Consider the following 12638-nt stretch of genomic DNA (forward strand, 5'->3'; position numbering starts at 1 on the left):
GGTGACCGTGTTTAGGATATTCTTCTTTTCCCACCTTTCCAGAAACAATCAGTAGGAGATGTGAACTGGACTCTCCATTCTCTTGGTTCTGCCCTTATCTTCTGAATTCTTTATCATTACTCAGAACCTTATATTTGATTGACAAATGCTCTATCTAAGAGAAACTATTTTATCTTCAAATCTGTCACTTGAGATGGAAAGCAGGCCCCTGAATCTGTAAGCTATGGAATAGGGTCATTCTGTCAGGGTTGGATGGTGACATGCTGAGATATGATGCTCTGTCTCTTGAAGCATAAATTGTGGTTGTAACTTAATATGTGGTACTTTTGTGCTGCTTCTGAACTTAAATCATACTTCTGGTATAAATAGCATCTGTAGATTCATGTGTCCATTTAATATAGAGCTTATTTTGTGTTTAGGCTACTAAATGATACACCTATTTCTTTTCTTTCATAAATTTAATTTGTTACAGTAATACCTATATTTGCTAGAAGTGATTATATTAATGTGAAAACTGACAATTATTTTCTTTATTCTGTTGCATAAATAAACTATTGAATACTTATGACTTTGGACACGCATGGTCAAATGATAATTGCATTCACATTTTTTGGTACCAATTTTCTATTACTCTAATTTGTTCAAACACTTTTGTATGTGTAATAATCTCTCATTAAATCAGGCATTCCTTAAATAGTGTTAATTAGCATGTGTAAAATCTACCTTGAAAACTCATTTAATTTTACAAATTATACTACTCCATGATAGTATCCCTAGAGCTTCATCAATCTCTGACTTCTAAATAATTTTGAAGTAAAAAGGTTTTTAATAAAAAATACTCTAAAATCCTCTTCACAATCATATTTAGCAGGGAAACATTGTGTCACAGACTCTCAAGCATCTCTTGGATGGTTTCACAGGAATAGTTTCATCTATCCCATCTGTATTGTGCCTATTAAATGCCAAGTAGTATGTGAGGCCTGGTTAGTAGGACACGGTCCCATTTTTAAGAAGGAGATACTTCAGCAAGAGATACTAAGGTCCAAGTAAATTTAATGTTGCCAACATAAAAAAGATTCAAGTCGGCTAGGCATGGTGGCTCATACCTGTAATCCTAGCACTTTGGGAGGCTAAGGTGGGTAGGCCATCTGAGGTCAGGAGTTTGAGACCAGCCTGACCAATGTGGTGAAAACCCATCTCTGCTAGAAGTACAAAAATTAGTTAGGCGTGGTGGTGTGTGCTTGTAATCCCAGCTACTCGGGAGGCTGAGGCAGGAGAATCTCTTGAACCCAGGAGGCAGAGGTTGCAGTGAGCTGAGATTGCCCCACTGCACTCCAGTCTGGGTGACAGAGCGAGACTCTGTCTAGGAAAAAAAAAAAAGGAAAAAAAACAGATTCAAGTCCTCTTTAAATCCAGAGGAGTGGAACCTTGGGACAGAAGTGGAGGAAGATGTTAAAGAGATCTTCATAGAGGATGAAATATTTTAGCTTGACTGTAAGGTCAATAGGGCATGCCTGATAGAGAACATTTCGTGAGCTTTACCATGAAGCGCAACAGCCTGTTTGAGAAATTCATTAGTTTAGTGTGGCTAATATATGGGATTCAATGGGGGAAGAGAAAGAACGATAGAAGGGAAGACTGGGCAGACAGTTTAGGGTGGTAGTCTGCATCTGATGGCAGAGTATGTTTGGATGATTTTAAATCATCTACCACAAAGGTAGGAAAGAGAGTTTGTATTGATGGGGAGTAACTGTTAAGAACACTCATTATTAAGGCCATTTTTGGACTCAGTAGAAAAACTTGCATCTATAATCGATTAGGAGAAAGAGGACGAAATTGTGGGTGTGATTTTGTAGATATTAATTTAAGTTTTCCAAGCAAAGAATACACATGATCAAGTCTATAATTTGGAGGACAAAACAAACAAAATTTCAGTCTCATGTCAGTGAAAAAGATGAATTAAAGGGGAAGGAAATTAAAGGCTAGTTTGAAGGTTATTGTAACAATTCAGATATGCTATAATATGGCGTGAATTAGAGTAGTAACAATTCAGATATGCTATAATATGTATATTATTTAATATAAATAATACATAATATACATAATAAATTATTGTAACAATTCAGATATGCTATAATATGGCATGAATTAGAGTAGTGAAAGAGAAAATGGAAAGGAAGAAGCACTGCAGAAACATTGTAAGGATCCAATGAACATTTGATGGCTGATTGGATTTGGAGGGTGAAAGAGAAAGAGAAGTCCAAGACTCTAAACCATTATCTAGTTTGGGGATTTGAGTGACTGGTTGAGTCTGTCATTTACTGCTGTGTAACAAACAACTCCAAAATCCAGAGACTGAAATAACAATCATTTAATAACCTTGTAAATCTGTGGGTCAAGTGGAGCTCTCGTGATGTAGTTTGGGCTTCTCCATGTGATTCTGCTTCAGGCTGGGGCAGCTGAGGAAACTTATCCCATCACTGCAGATCTCTGGGGTGGCTGGGACAATTCCTCTCTCTGTCTCTCATCCTCCTCATACCAGTGTGTAAGGCTAGTCTTATCCTTCTCATGGCAGTGGCAGAGCTACACGATTGCAAAAGGGGCAAAAAGAGGCAAAAAGAGACTTTTTAAGTCATAAGATCAGAAATGGTATTTTGCCATTTCTTGCCACAGGCTGTTGATTAAGGGGAGTCACATGGCCAAGCCCAAAGTCAAGGGATAAGAAAGTTCATTCTATCCACAATGAGGTCATGGCTAGAATGTGAATGCTAGGAAGGTCAAGAATTGGAGACAACAATGTAATCTTTCACATTGTGGCATCAACATATTTTTAAATTTAAAAATAGTTTTGGAAATAAATCTTTAAGAAGTATAAAATGCTTTAATTTTTAAAACTATATCTGTGGGTACTGATAAATGAGTTTGGAGCCTGGAGGATCAACCAAAGGATAATTAAACTTAAATAGCCTGTTTTAAATGAAGAACTATAGCTCTCTAGGTTGTTTGCACTGGACTGCTTCCAGCAAGCCCCTCTGCAAATTATTCTCAGCCACTAAAATCAGGAGAGGAGGCATGGGAATTTAGTCTGGAGGGAAAAAGCCATCAAGAGGTAATTATCAAGTTCTCCAATTAAAAATTGTATGCATTTGGTGAAAATAACAGTAAAGCTATGGTTAATTTGGTCAGAGTTGCATATTTGTTCTATTTTAAGGCAAAATCCAAATATCTTTATTTTTTTAAAAAAAATATTCAGAACATCTAGGGTTTCTAAAATAAAATGGGCTGGGCATGGTGGCTCATGTCTGTAATTCCAGCACTTTGGGAGGCCAAGGCAGGTAGACTGTTTGAACCCAGGAGTTGAAGACCAGCCTGGGCAACATAGTGAAACCCAATCTCTACCAAAAAAAAAAAAAAAAAAAAAAAAACAAAAATTAGCCAGGCATGGCTATGAGCTGATGATCATGAGCTATGATTGCACCACTGCACCCCAGCCTGGGCAACGGAGTGAGATTCTGTTTCTCTCTCTGTCTTTCTCCTTCTCTCTCTCTCTCTCTCTATATATATATATAATATATTACATATATAATATACATATTACATATATAATATATATAATGTTTTTCTTTTCCTACTTCTTTGTCAGTATCCCTGTTCTTATTTACTCAAATTATCACTATATATCATTACATATGTATATGCGATGATATATATGTAATGATATATAGTGATAATTTGAGTAAATAAAAAGCAGGGACAATGACAATAAAGTTCATATAGTTTATGTTGTATCTCACTGTATTATAAATATACATCTTGACACTTTCTCTAAGAAGAACCAGAGAAAGTACTGAACTTTAAGAACCTTACATTTGTCACTGTGTTGCTGAACAATTTACTTTCTACAAAGTTGTTTTTGTGGTTGGTTAATATGCTCTTGAAAGAGTGAGAGATATAAAAAGTACTGTAAGACAGCAAGTTTTTAAAAAGAGATGAGGGCACATAAACATGTACTGCAGGTGAAAATATCATTAAATTCATTAACATTTCATTATCTGTCTATGTATCTATTATCTATTTATCATATTGATAAAGTAGAATAATTTATCATATTGATAAAGTAGAATACTTAACAAGCAATGCTCAAAACCCGCATGAAGAAAACTATAAAACACAAAAGTAGGTTTCAGGTAACAACAACAAAAAAACATGTCTATGATTTTGGACTGAAAGAATCATCATCAGTAAGACTATTATAGCATGATTTACAATATCAATGGAAATATTCTCAATGTCTATCACAATTGAGACCAGTTGAATGATATATTGTATATACACAGTCATGAACCATGAATCTGTTTTAGAAAAAGGATACCTCTATAAACTGTTAGTGATTTTCAAGTGATTTTTTTAACATTAAGTATAAAAAAGCAAGGCAGAGAAAAGTGTATGTAGTATTCTGCTCTTTATCTAATAAAATTTATAAATATATAAATATTAAAAAATTTAAACTTGTAGGGATAAACCATAAAGAGAAGACAGAGATAGAAGCTAGACTTTCCTGAATGTAACTTATTTGGTTGATTTAATATTGGAACTATGTTTTATGTGAATATGACAAAGTTAAATGAAAATGATAACATAAAGGATTCTTTAAAATTTAAAAGCAAGGTTAAATGAATGGACTAAACTATATGCTGAGCTAGTGGCTTCATCCAAACCTGATAAATTGTTTCAAGTAACTTTAAAATTTAGTAATTTGCCTAAACACACTTATCTCTAGTGGGATATATCCCAAAACTATCCTCAGCAAGAAAAAAGACAGAAAAAATAAAAAAAGAAAGTTTCAGTAATCTTACAGTTATTATTCTGAAACTACTCTATGTATAAAACATATGACATATACACACACACATATGTGTATATATAAAATGCCTGACACGTAAATCAACTAAGCCATTAAAAATTTTTTTAAACTAATTTTTTTAACCTCTGCCCACTAAAAAGACCTAGAAACAATTTTTAATGTAAAAACAATGTATATTCTTAGTCCTCAGACTGTGGCCAATATATACAGCTCCCACTTCTAAACAGATTTTTTGAACAAATAGCTGACTCCATGTCTGAATACTGGAAACTATAACATGAACCTGAAATATCTTGTACCAGAAAACAAGGAAGCTACCAAAGACAACTGGGGGTGTGTCACAAGGCCCCAGGAACCTTGAAGAGATTCGCACTGAACAAAGAAGGTGCAAATTATGATATCTACAAGAATAATAATGGCAATGAAATATTCTTTTCTTATTAAATATAAAACAAAATATTACTACCCTTGAAAAAAATAGCAAACAATCAGATCAAGTCTCTAGGTATATTTGCCAATTAACAGGAAATACAAAGAACAGAGGAATGTATATATTAAATGGCACTACGGGGATACAACCATCGAATTCTAGAATGAGGAAATCCCCACAGGACAAAAGATCAAGATCTTTCAAAACATAATTTGAAAAAAAAAAAAAAAGAGCAATGTATAGATTAAAAGAGATTTAGGAGTATATATCATGGCCGGGCTCGGTGGCTCATGCCTGTAGTCCAGGCACTTTGGAAGGCTGATGTAGGAAGATTGCTTGAGCCTAGGAGTTTGAGACCAGCCTGGGCAATATGGTGAAACCTTGTCTCTATAAAAAATAGAAAACTTAGCCATGTGTATTAGCTCATGCCTATGGTCCCAGGTATTCGGGAGACTGAGGTGGGAGGATTGCTTGAGCCAAGGAGGTGGAAGCTGCAGAGAGCCATCATTATGCCACTGCACTCCAACCTGGGCAGCAACAAAATGAGACTTTGTCTTAAAATAAATAAATAAATAAATAAAAATAAACATAAAAACAACACAAAAAGGAGTACATATAAAGTGAGTAAAAATTGTGAACTTTGAACTCCAATTAGAACAAAGCAGGTGTTAAAGAAATACCTATGAGGCAAACTTTGAAGCAATTTGAGCATTGCTTGGGTATTTAATGTCAATAAGGAATTAGTGTTAATTTTTAAGGTGTAGATAATGGTATTTTAAGAAAGTTAATAATAAATTCTGAAATATGGATGAACGGCATATCTGAGATTTTCTTCAATGTAGTCAAGTAGGGGAGCAAAATGGAAAGTCACAGTGAAACAAGAGCTGATGATTATTATAGTTGGGGATGGGAACATGGGGATTTACTGAGCTCTTTACTTATGTGTGTTTGAAGTCACTCATAATAAAATGTTAAAACAGAAAGAAAATGCCATTAAAATGTCCTTCTTCCTCTTGCTACCACGTCAAATAAAATAATCATCACATTTTACTTTTCCACCCAATATAATCAGGAGACAACAAGGTGACAAAAAAGCTTTACACTCAAACTTACTTAAACGCTATAAAATAGTGAGATGGTTCAAATGACTGTGAAGCTCCAAATAATACTGCCTGACTCTTGTAGAAGCATCTCGATTGTCTTATATGCACCTGTTTAACATCAGAAGTCAGTGTAATATGATTTACAGTTCTCAGAGTGTCATTAGGTCTCTGACATGAAGACAAAGGTGATAAGAAGTATTCACCCAGGGAGATGAATAACAATAGAGCTACTAGTTAATTAATTTTTGATTCAGGGAAGCAGCATTACAGCATGGTTAGGAGCAAAGGCCTTGGAGTTAGTCAGACTATTCACTATGAGTCATTCATTCTTTGATATTCGCTATGTGAGTGTTGCTATCAGTTTCTTCATCTGAAAATTAGAGCTACCATATTTATCTAATAGGTTTCTTATGATGATTATAGAACTTATGCCTGGTACACATGAAGCTACTTAATCATCATAATAATTATTATTGGTATTTTTGGTTGGTCTGAGAAATTGAAGCAGAATCCCAAGTTCAAAAGAGAAAAGCAGAAGAAAATCTAAAATTCTTTATGGAGGACGTGACTTTTGGGTCGTTGATAACAAAAGACACTCTGTATTTTGTGCCCTGCTGGAGAAACCCCAAATGTCTTCTCTTCCAAGGAGCTTATACTTCCCAGGTAGGATACCTTGGAACCTAAGCAGATGACTGTCTAAGGAAGACTTAATTCTTTTATTTTTTATTTATCTATTTTTTTAGAGATGAGGTCTCTCTATGTTGCCGGGCTGGTCTCGAGTGATCTTCCCACATTGGCCTACCCAAATGCTAACATTACGGGTGTGAACCATTGTGCCCAGCCAAGGAAGACTTAATTCTGATGAAAATAGACAGCTTGCAGTGCATTGGGTCTTAAATATTGGCTGAGAAAGACCTATCCTATTTTCAAACCTCTTGTCATATATCCTTTGACTAAAATGCCACTGGTAAGTAAGTCTGGCAACCTTGTATTTGTGTCACTCCATTTACCTTAGAAACACTGAGACATAAAAAGAACCAGGCACTGTGGCTCATGCCTGTAATCTCAACACTTTAGAAGGCTGAGGCCGAAGGATTGCTTGAGGACAGGAGTTCAAGATGAGCTTGGGCAACACAGTGAGACTCCCTTCTCTACAAAAAAGTAAAAAATTAGCCAGGCACAGTGGCACACCTGTAGTCCCAGCTACCTGGGGGGAGGCTAAGGTGGGAAGATCCCTTGAACACAAGAGGTTGAGGCTACAGTCAGCTTTGATCATGCCACTGTGCTCCAGCCTGGGTGACAGAGTGAGACCCTGTGTCAAAACAAAAAACAAAACAAAACAAAACAGAAAAGAAGAGAAAAGAAAAGAAAAGAAAAAAAAAAAGGATGGTAAGTGTATATAAAGGAGGGAAAGCTATAATACTATCAGATGTGATTAGGGGATATTTCACAAAGGTGATGATATTTGAAAGGACATGGGAGTTTGTAAGCAAGACAAAGCGGGAGGACAATCTAGGCAGAGACAACAGAATGATGAACAGGTATGCAGCCATAATCATTTGGGTATCATGTAGAGAAAACTCTTTAACCATGTTTTTTCTCTATTCTCACACTGCAACAATCATCAACACAGAAAAAGGCTTCTGTGACCAAATGTGTGTGATATTTTTCCTCACACGCCATGCAGCGGACACCAGCTGGGTGTCTTCTAATTCAGTTCGGACACTATCTACAGGGACATAGTGTCAGATCCCAAAGGTTGAGGCTCAGTCCCCAGGATTTCCCCCACACACAGCAGTTGCAAGTCTGGACCTCCAAAAATTCTGACCGACCAGCTTTGAGTTAGGGTTCTCACTACCCTCTCTTTGAGTTTGATTAATTTGCTGGAGCAGCTCACAGAACTCAGGGAACACGTTTGTAGGCTTATTATAAAGGATATTGCGAAGGATACAGATGAAGAGACACGTAGGGTGAGGCATGGGGGACGGGGCATGGAGCTTCCATTCCCTCCCTAGGCGTGCCACCCTCCAGGAACCTCCATGTGTTTGGACCCTCTCTGAACCCTGTCCTCCTGGGTTTTTATAGGAGTATTCCTTCCCTTAGAGTATAAGGGCAGGATCCTCTCTGGGAAGGGTCTTAAGAACCACAATCAGAAAGGCAGAAAAAAAGGAGAGTCCTGCTTTACAGCAGGTGAAAGGAGGGCAGGAAAAGATCAGAGTCTCCTCTGAGGCCTAACACATCCAAATTATAGCAAAAGACTGTAACAAGGGCTATGGGAGTTATGAACCAGGAACCTTGGCCAAAATCCAATACATTTCATAACACCACAGGTACGTTCCTAAATTCTTCAGGCACACAGAGTAGTAAAGAACAAGGCTAGGAAGGTGAGTGGGTATAGCTTTTACAGGACTTTTTCTTCCTTACAATGTTCCCTTTACTTTTTAGGCAACAGTGAATCTATTTTCAAGGTGGGGGTCAGTCCCGATTATAGCAATGATTCAGAGAGAGACTTGGTAGATGTCTGAGGTAAAGCATAGAGATGAATCCCAGGAGAATAAAATCAGGGACACAAGTTAGAGGATGTTTACAATATTCTAGAAGATATTTTATGTACATCTGGTGAGCTAATAGTAGAGGTGGTGATAAATTTGAATTCAACGGATATTTGGGAAAGAGAATTGACAGAAGCTACTAATTCAGAGAAGTGAGTGAAAATTATTTTCTTTGTCGAGATAGAGCAGGATTGGGTAAACAGACACTTTGATAGTGGACATGCTGAGTTTGGGGTACACAGGCTTCCTTGATACCTGTGTCATGATCTCACTCACTAGTGAGTCCGTTGGACATGGAGGACAGTGGGGATGTGTTAGGTGGGAGACTGGCCTGTAGTTTTTGAATGGGGTGATGAAAAACAAATCAGGGAAGAGCAAGGGGTGGCACAGAACAGTGGAATCTGAAGTGCAGAGTGCCACAGCCAAGAGGACGGATCTTAATTCTATGAATCAAATGTATACCTAATCCAGGCTGCAATATTAAGTATTCTGGGAAAAGCAGGTTCTCCATTATCAGGTACAATCTGAATTCATAGAGAGGATCTGTGTGAAGAAATTTAAGAGATTCTTAGAAGAAAATCAAAGTCAAACTAGAAGGAATGATGCTCCTACTAGTATTACCTCCCCTAGGGATGCTGATGGTAGCACTGAATTCAAGATGCTGGAAGATGGGCAATTTGTCACCTGGTTTCAACCAAAGGGAGCCTGTAGGGGCACTGCAGAGCATATACTCACCACTTCCCAGCATTTGCTCTACCCACAGGCTATCAGGCATAGGTATGAATTATTTCTCACCCTTAGTAGCTAGTATAAGTGAGCCACTGGTATACCATGTTAGGCTCAGTTCCAACTCATTTTTACTTTACTATTTTTACTTACAGGGAGTAAGTAATTCAGAATGATTGAAGGAGAGATTTGAAGACAGGAATATTTGGAACCACAGCTGGGAAGAGAATTGGTTTTGCTAGATCCTGGAGAATCTTGAATGCTAGGCTAAGGAGTACTGATGATATATTTTACTCAGTGATGATTTTTGAAGGATTTTGATCTTGAATTGTTTTGGTATTACTTAGAGCGCATGCTTGGAAAATTATTGATTGTGGGAGAAATAGAAGATTGCATACAGGGTGAACAGAAACTCTCCAAAGAAGAATTTTTAGCAATGTAACACACTTGTAGACTGATCGATCGCTGTGAATCACACTGGCAACAAAAGATCTGAACAAAGCTGTTTGTGGAGGAGCCAAGGGCAAAGTTGCAATCAATGACAAACCCTGTGAGCAGAGGCCAAGGGGTGGAAAGAGCTACTGGTTGTAGACTGACATCTTCAACTCTTTGAAAGAAATTGCCTGGAGCCTCTACATACAACATGATCTTGGGACATGGACTATGAGACCATCTTTGGTGCAGCTCCATTATCTCTTGGTATTTAATCACATAACCTTCTTGGAACTTCTCCAAATTTTCAGGGGAATTGTTAGGTAGAGTGAACAGTATTATAGCGAGGTTCTAGAAATGTGTCTATTCAAAAGGACAGCAGTGCTAAATATACCTTTTGCTTGTTCTAATGTTGGGGAGATCTTGGCAACACAGCATGCAGCATGTCATTGGCTCAGCTTATAAAGAATAGGGCAAATGAAGGTGTAGATATTCTTTAGATCTTATTTTCTTTTAATATTTTGAGAATCGTAAGACTGCTAGACCTTTAATACTTGGATATTTGGTGCAATTCTCATACCAACCTTCTCTTGGGATACTAAGGATCATAGAAAATGAGCAGTTAGGAGCCAAAACAAAGAATCCCAGCAGCTTATAAACTGCAGTATAAACCAAGTGACCAGTACATTGCTCTATACTGACAACATTGAAAGAAAGTACTTTCATCTGAAACTCACTACACTCTGATCATTTATTCTTCTGTAGACTTGGTGTCTGTCTATGCAATAGTCAAGTCCATTTGTAAAAATGAGACAGTAATGAGTGAGGAGGTGGTTGCCAGCAAATCCTAGACTGATATTAGAGTCACTCTTTTGACTTAAATGGCTGAATCTCTGCTTAAGAGTCTAATCTACTATTGATATCTAAATACATTTTTAGGCCACTTGGAGAGAAATGACCCAATAGTGAAAATCTGTAACCAAAAAGGTGAGAAGAGCATACTCTAAGAAACCATTATAGAGAAAATGCAAGGGAGCAACACAGCATTCATCCAATCCAATCCTAGTAAAGAAAACGATTACAAGATATTTATAGTTTTAAAAATTAGGGAATTACTGTTCATGAAGGAACATTATGCAGCCAATAAATAATTGAAACTGCCATTCCTTTCTGCTTCTGCTGGCCTTCAGTCAGGAAAATACAAGTTTTAATTAGCTTAAGATCTTCATCAGTTTGTTTAATTCTTTTGAAGGACCCACTTGGGATTAATGTGTCTAGAACCTTTATCGTCATTGGTGGGATATCTGCCAGTTTCAGGACAGAAAGAACAGGATATATAATGAGAGATAACCTATCCTGTTGGAAATTATTCCAAACAGTACAATCATCTTCTTAAGATTTCCTCTACCATGATAGGCTTCTAAAGTCAGACTGCCCAAGGCTCTAATGCATGTCTACCAGTCTCTTAAATAGTACAAGTTACTTGATTTTTCAGTGCTTTGGATTATCTATAAAAGGAGGATGATGCTGCCTCATAGTATAGTTGTGAAGATTAAATGAAATAATATGTGTGACATGCTTTATAGTGACATGCCTTATAGTGAGCGCTCAATATATGTTAAGTATGATTATTATTGTATGATAATATTAATTCTAGGTTATAGTGCGTATGGGTTAGTGAGTAGGTGAGAAAGACATACTATAAGATGTATCTGCCATGATATCCACTATGGGTGGCCAATGAGCCATTTTTCTCTCATAGGTGATAAGCCAAAGAGTGACATTTGATTTCACCAGGTTCATTAAGAAGAGATTTTCCAATGCAGTGAAGATAAATAAATATTTGATTCTGAAAGAAATTTAAGACAAAGGAGAGATAACTAGGCAGGATTAGATACTCCTTAAAAAGATTACTCTGGTGTGACTGAAGAAACACCCAACAGGAGTCAGAGAAGTTTCTTCTACCCCCCACTGAGTAGACTGCAAGCCTCTGGTATTGGGTACCATGTCTTACCCTAAGTGGAATATGCCATGCCTACTGCACAGCCCAGTTTACAGTAGGCATTTAGTAACTGCTGAACAAATAAATGAATGAACCAGATACTCAATCTCTTGCACATCACAATTTATATAAATACCAGTTTGAATTTGATTTCTGTTACTCATAAAATGATGGTGCTGTGTTAGTTATCTTTAAAATATAACAGAGCTTTATATATTAAATATCTTGGTCAGAAAAAAACAATTTCCAGAGAATCAAAATTATCATATGGATTAGCAAGCTTGTTCAACCCACAGCCCACAGGCAGTATGTGGCCCAGGACAGCTTTGAATGCAGCCCAACACAAATTCATACATTTTCTTAAAACATTATGAGATTGTTTGTGATTTTTTTTTTTTTTGCTCATCAGCTATTATTAGTGTTAGTGTATTTTATGTGTGGTCCAAGACAATTCTTTTTCCAATGTGGCCCAGTGTATTAGTCAGTTCTTACACTGCTATGAAGAAATACCCAAAACTGGGTACTTAGA

The sequence above is a fragment of the Chlorocebus sabaeus genome, chromosome 8 (genome assembly GCF_047675955.1).
Source record: "Chlorocebus sabaeus isolate Y175 chromosome 8, mChlSab1.0.hap1, whole genome shotgun sequence".
Taxonomy (NCBI): domain Eukaryota; kingdom Metazoa; phylum Chordata; class Mammalia; order Primates; family Cercopithecidae; genus Chlorocebus; species Chlorocebus sabaeus.